We start from the raw sequence: 7,243 nt of genomic DNA, 5'->3' as shown, positions 1-7,243 counted from the left end.
CATCAGAAAGCTGAGAGAGAGGTTATATCTCTAGAATGGACATTAATGCTTAATATATATCATCAAGATGGTCCTTTTTCAGTGGAATCTTTGTGTTCTATATTCAGTGATAACTAAGTAGACATAAGAATGATTGCTATTCTGAGATGTTAAGATGTGAAGTATGATTCTCTTTATATCCTTACAAAGCTGATGATGTTTTTAAATAAGAGAAGATATAGAAAAGCGATTTCCTCATCCCCAAATGCACAAATACCCATTAATTATCTTCCTTCTATACAGAGCTCTGAAACTGAATTGAATTAGAAGTGGATCTTTTCTTTTAATTCTAAAAGCAAATATCCCTCTAGTCTACTAGAGGAAAATGAGTTTCATTGCTTTTTCTTAGGCATTTTCTTTAAAATTTTTAAAGTATTACATGTACACAAATATAATGCTTAATTTTAGAGATACTATTTATATAAGCTTGCAACATAAAAATAAATATATAAGCATGCAATTAATGAGTTAATTTTAGGGAGTATAGAGTCAACAACCTGTCCTCATAGAATTTTTACAAAAACATTCAATCTGAATTTCTTTACACTGTTTAACAGACTGGCCATGTTAAAAGAATTCATTTTCAAAATAGTACTAAGTGTTCTAATTTTCCTAATTTAATGTCTGGAAGCTGCCCACTTGCAACTATGTAAATACCAAATTATTCCATGTTATTGTCATTACTTCATTAATTTTCTGCAGGTTAAATGCATTTTAGATCATACTTTCAAGTTTTGTATTATATCAGCAATTTTCTAGCTCTTAATACAAGCAATTTAATCAAAATGCTGGAAGTGAAATTAGAGTACAATGAGGGAATATTTATTATTATTAAGTATTTTGCATCTCCCACAGGTTATATGTTCAAGGGTTCCTAAACGATACTACATTAATGCAGGTAATGTTTGGATGCTATGGCAGGGGAAATAAAACAAGACTTTGTAATTGTCATCAAACATCTAGAATCTTCACAATCTAAATCCTATTCTGAATATTTATTTATCTGAACAACACTGCCCATTCTCTCAATGGGAAAGCTGCACTATCTTCCAAACTGGTTTCCTGTTTCCACATGTCCTACAACTCTCCCTGTTTGACTCCAGAACTCTTCTCCATTTAGGATTCTGAATATTAATTTAAAGATGAAAATGGGATCATGTTATTCCACTTCTCAAAATCTCCTAATCATTTCCCATTTCTGAAGAAAAGTCAAAAATTTTCCAAGACCTACAAGAATGTTTGTTATTTGCATTTCCCCATAATTCTGATTTTATTACCTTCCCACTGTTTTTAGGTATACAGTAACCTTTATTACCCCTTGGCGACATTAAGCACATTCTCACCTTAGTACAGTATGTTGCTATTTCCTCTGCCTAGAATTATCTTCTCTCTGCTATCTACCTTGAGTACTACATTGTTTTATTCAGGGATATGTTCAAATATCTCATTGACATAGAGGCCATTCTATCCCTAAGAAGTTTTTACATCTCTTAGCTTGATTTTTCTTTTCCTTGTGCTGATTTTTTTTCTTCAAAATTTCTCCCTCCTAGTAATGTGGCTATAGCAACTTCAAGTGTGATGTCACTTTAACCTTATGTCCAGTAGGGAGAGAAAATAGGTGCCTTGAATCTGACTTTCTCTTACACTAAATGATGATGTGAACTGTAGCCGAGAGGGTAGGATGAGTTTATTCTTTTAGGGAAAAAAAAAAAAAAAACAACTGCGTACTTGTGAATTTGAGGATGTGGTAGGTCCATTCAAACTGAGTAAGCTGAAAATGAGAGAAAAGCGGTTTCGCACAGAAATGAATATATTCTTTTACAAAGATGTGAGTAGACTGAAAATAGAAAGAACTAGAAAACAGTGATATCAGATACTTTGGTAAATCAGTAGTGTGCAGGTAGCCTACTAATAGAGAGTGCTGGCATGGACTAGTTTTCTTTTCATAACAGGCCTGGCTGTCATCTGGTTGGTGTTCATGTCTTTACTTTTATGTTCTAATTTCCTGATTAGCTGTCAGCCTGAACATGGCTTCTTTTAAAGATAGAATTATTATTGGATGATAAAAAGTAGTTTACTGTCTTACTGTACCCATTTTTCTCAAGAAATATATAAGGCAGTTTATAGGAAAAGGAGAAAATGTTTAAATGACTTCTCATACATTTGTTAAGTGATCTGTACTCTTCAAGGGCAGAGGAAATGTGTTATTGCTTTACATAAAGAGCGTTATTGTGTATTTTTTAATAAGTTTTTCGATGTAGTTCTCCTCAACTACAAAATTAAGGATTCATGTTTTCATATTTGGCAGATGAATATTATATTATTAAGGGCCAAGAATCTTGAAATGAATGAGTAAATATATTAAGTGTACAGAAGTGGGCCTTTTAATCACATGCAATAAGTTAGAATAGATTGCAACTAGCTAAAAGATTATTTATAATTTTCCTGTCATCTCTCAACTAAGTAATTTCTTGTATAACCAAGAAAAGATGCTGTAGTAGTTATGGGTGAAGAGGTTCAGAACGAGTCACCCCAAGACATGCCTCTGTGGTATGCAAATTATTCTGAGCTAAAAGCAACCGAGACCTTGTGGGCTCAAGAATAATTTCTGCCCCTCCCCTTAACCACCTAGAATTTGAATGAGGGTAATTGCCCATAATAAGAACTTATCAGAGATAACTTTTTTGACCTACCTATGTTGTGGGGCAAACTACTAATTACTGTTCTTATTATCATCCTTCAATGTCCTACCTCCCCTCTGAAGCCCCAAGGTAATTCTTAGCTCAGAATGTCATATATACCTCATTTTCTGTTTGTCTTTGAACTTCTTATGTATGTGGGGTATCTGACTCTTTCATGTATGTGTGGTCCCCTGTGATCATATATTAAATTTGGTTATTTTGTCTTCTTTATCTCATGCAGATTTAATTATTAGACCAGCTGAAAGAAACTTGAAGGTAGAGGACAGTTTCTTCCTCCCCCACATGGATTGTTTTCCAGCAATATTTCACTCAAGTGTTGTCAGGTTAAAAGAAAGGTCTTACTGACCTCCTGTTAAGATGCAGGAGTAGCAAAATCAAAGCATGTATAAAGCTTGCTCAGAGGATAATCTGAAAGCACTCTCTTCTGGCCTGTCAAATGTACTAGTGGTGATGAGCTCCCCTGCAGTCCTGCTTACCTTTTTTAAAATTGGCCTTTATTTACAATTACCTTTTGTTCAGTATTCCACTCCCCGAGTTTGTCTTTGATCCCTCTCCAGAAGTAAGCGAGAACCTGGCACTGCCAATTTCAAAGTATATGTACAACTGTCAAGAAATCAGTTATTTTATGTTCATTGCTTACCTGTTTGTTGTGTAGACACTAACTTCTCTAATTTCATATGCTTGTAAAGTGAATTAAAAAAAAGAAAGTAACCTATGTTTATCAGACTTGGAAATTCCTCTTCTATAATGTAGCAGGAAAAAGAGAAAAAACTTGAGTCAATAAATGTTCTTTTTAAAAAATAAACAAAATATACTTCTATGCGGCTGTCAAAGAACATAGAAAACAGGATAAAATCAAGGTCATTTTACGTGGTAGGAGGCATTGATGACTAAAACATCACTTATGACCTCCTCAAATAATTAGTTTCTACATTTAAATATTGAGAGAATGCATTTTCAAAGGCAAAATAACTACTGTTAAACCATTCCCTTTTGTTCAGGGTCTTAGTTGCTTTGTCACATCCATAGAGTGCTGTTAGTGATTTAAATAATTAAGCTTTGGAAGATTGGTATGTTAATTTAATTAAAACTTCTCTGCCAATTGTTCTTGTTATTTTGCCATGTCTTACTGCCAGTACTTTCATAAACTGTGGAAGCCATTGAGGAAGGAGCTTACAATTTGCAATGAATTTCTGTTGAAAATGAGAACCATTATAAAATTTTATTTAGCCATTTATCCGAGATGGCAGTGCACTATACCCAGATTATAAGCTTGTTGGTTTCAAATCTTCCAGTGATTTAATGCTGACTCTCCTCTTCCAGATCCATGGTAACCAGATTACATTGCTTTGAAGTAGTAAACATGCTGCTTGACATCTAAATACATGCAGAATGTTTGCCAAAGGCACAGCATCTACTAATGAATTTCAGTGGTATCGGCCAGGAGAATGTCAGTGAAGGCCAAGTACAAGGCTTTAACTTGAGAGTCTTGATACTGATCACCAAAAGAACTTGGCTAGAGGCAATGTTTTTAAGCCACAGAGTTTGCAGGTGAATTAGCAAATTAAAGGTGACAATATGAATTGTCTAAAAATCTTAATAAAGACAATATATAGGCAGTAAACCAATCCAGGAATCAGAGGACTTAGATCTAGACTAAATTATCCACTGTGAAACTTTGGAGGAAAATTTATTTACAGAGAATTTGATTATTAATATGAAATGAGAGAATAGGACCTACCACAAAATGTAAGTAGAGTTAAATATTATTTACAAATGGGAATACAGGCTTAAAGAAATCCAGTATTTTGCACAAATTAGTAATTGGGTTGTCCAGGATTTAACACCGGGCCATTAGATGTCATACATGGCCCACAAGCTTAACCTTTTACACATTATATTTGCTCCAAATTGATAATATAGGGGTCAAATAATGGAGGTAAAGAAAATTCAAAACAGATAAGTCATCTCAAATGGGACTTGTTCTTCCTTTCCTAGAGGAAACCTAATTATCTTTTTATCTTCTCACTGCCCAGGGCCACCCACTCTGGTGCCATGGCATCGCTTCCTGCTCCAGATTGTCTCTCCACCCACACTAGGCAATGCCATTTAACCTTCTTTCTTCAAGTAAATAATAATAGATAACAGTGAATCTATTTTTAAACAATATTTGAAAATGTGGGGAAAATGGTAAGCCCAATGCTAAATGGTTGATAATCATTTTCATTTTAGTGTTGTATGTTGAATTAAAGTTTATCATGAATTCTTTGACACAATTCCAGAGAAAAGACTCCTCCCTTAAATTAGTCAAACTCTGACTGCTTCCATTCATAGAATATGGAGGAAATGATGCAGTTCCATCTTTTGGGGGCCAGGCTGCTTTTGCTTTCTGTCTCTTAAAGCACACGTCCTTAGAACACAATGCTCACTCAATGAGAAGCACAAGGTAGATATATGAGACCACACAGGGGAAAAGCATTTTTCAGCTCTAGCTGAGTTCCAAGCGGAAAAACAGGATCAACTCTCAGCAGTGTGAGTCAGATTTTGAATATCCTGCCATATCAAATTTACTCTAGTCTCAGCTGCTTTTCAACTGCAACCACTATGACAGGCATTAAGAACTGCCCAGATGATCCTAATCAACCACAGAACATGGTAGAAAACATATTTTGTTTTAAGCCATTAAGTTTTGTGGTGTGTTATATAGCAGTGAAACAGGTTCTAATACACCCTGTTATCTGTCCATCACAGCAAATGTCATGTCTTATGTCAGCTAAAACATACTTGTACCTAGCCCATCTCTGGGAGCTATTTAAAATTTGTTACCCAGGATTCCATCTTTATTTGGGCTACAATCATTATCTTGATGTGTCTCAACTATTTGGATGTCTCTATCTAGAACTTCCATAGGCAATTCAAACTTAATCAAATTTTACCACCCTTCACCATGTCCATTTCTTTCTCGATTACTTTCTTGGGTCAGTGGAAATAGAATTTGAGAGTAACATGTACTCTAAGGATCTATCAATTATTGCTTGAAATCTTTTTGGTATCTGAGCTCTTTCTTATATTCCTTTAGTGGCATCCTTATTTGAAAATCTTCTGTTTTACACTTATTAGAGTTTTTTAGAGTTTCTCTGTCCAATTTAATGCAAAATTTAATGCCATTACTACACTTAGTTGATTAACTGCAGAAAACGTTTTTCCTAAGTTGTCTGTAAGATGCCAAATAAAAGATGCACAGACAAATCTCTGAAGGTTTAAAACTTAGGAATCAGCTTGGTTCTGGGAGCCAATACATGTCTTTACAGGAAAAAAGCCAAATAAAAATTAATGATAGTAATAGGAAATACTTAGATAGTACTAACAATGACCTAGTGTCCTAAACATCTTACATATATTAACTCATTTAATTCTCACAATATTTCTACGAGATAGGTACTGTTATTCCACTTTATAGATAAGGGAATTGAGACAGGGGTGAAATAATTTGGATATTATGCACACCTATATCTCTTTAGAATATTAATCGTTGATAAACATTTGCATTTCCTAACAGTTTTCATAAATGTTATGTAATGAAAAAAGGCAGAGCATAGAGATAATATCTAAGACTATTTTAAAACCATCACAGAATATAGATATCAAATTGCTCCAAAGCATAAGAGCAACTTGGTCAGGATTTCAAAATCATCTGAACAGCTAGAAAGAAATACTGAAAGCATACTCTGTCTTGGAAAGGGGAATTATATGGGAGCAGCTTCTGTAAAAAGTGAAATAAATAGTATAGAAGGCATGTACTAGAATGTAAATTAATGATATTGGTTAATTTTCATCATCACTTTCTACTTCTTTTACAAATATACATAGGTAAAAAGATAAATACTAGGATCAAAAATAGTGGATGTAGGTCATAATATCTCTTCATGCTATCCTTCCTCGTGTATTTTATATCTTTTATTTTTATTTTATATATATTTTACAATGCATAAAATAAAATGTATGTAGAAATCTTGAGAATTTCTTTTCATTTTTTTTCTCAAATTTTTGACTAAACTTGTGAAGTTGAGGACAGTAGGTATGCTTGAGAGCAACCCACCCTCTTTGTGTCACCTACTATGTGTTGTTATGCAATAACTCCCCCAACTCCTTGACTTTACTTCCTTTACCCCAAACTGTTTATGTAATTGGAAGAGAGTGGACAATCGGTATAATGCAAAGACGAATCCACTTAATGAAGGAAATCATTTGAGTGGAGAATCCTTTGACTTTTCCAATGGCTCTGTTGAGTATGAATAATGAAAATGAGATTTTTCTTACTATACTTGAAAATTAAGATGTAGGAAGAGTGATTTGATAAAAGTGGCTGAAAAAACCTATATAGTGAGATATAAAGATTCTTTCATATTATTGAGTTCATACTCTTTAATAATGTGTTAAAGTATCACACGGCAGTTTAGGAATGACAAACAATAGCACATCTGACAACCTAATTCTCTATC

The sequence above is a fragment of the Pteropus vampyrus genome, unplaced genomic scaffold (assembly GCF_000151845.1).
Source record: "Pteropus vampyrus isolate Shadow unplaced genomic scaffold, Pvam_2.0 Scaffold27, whole genome shotgun sequence".
Lineage (NCBI taxonomy): Eukaryota > Metazoa > Chordata > Mammalia > Chiroptera > Pteropodidae > Pteropus > Pteropus vampyrus.
Note: the sequence above shows the minus strand (reverse complement) of the source record.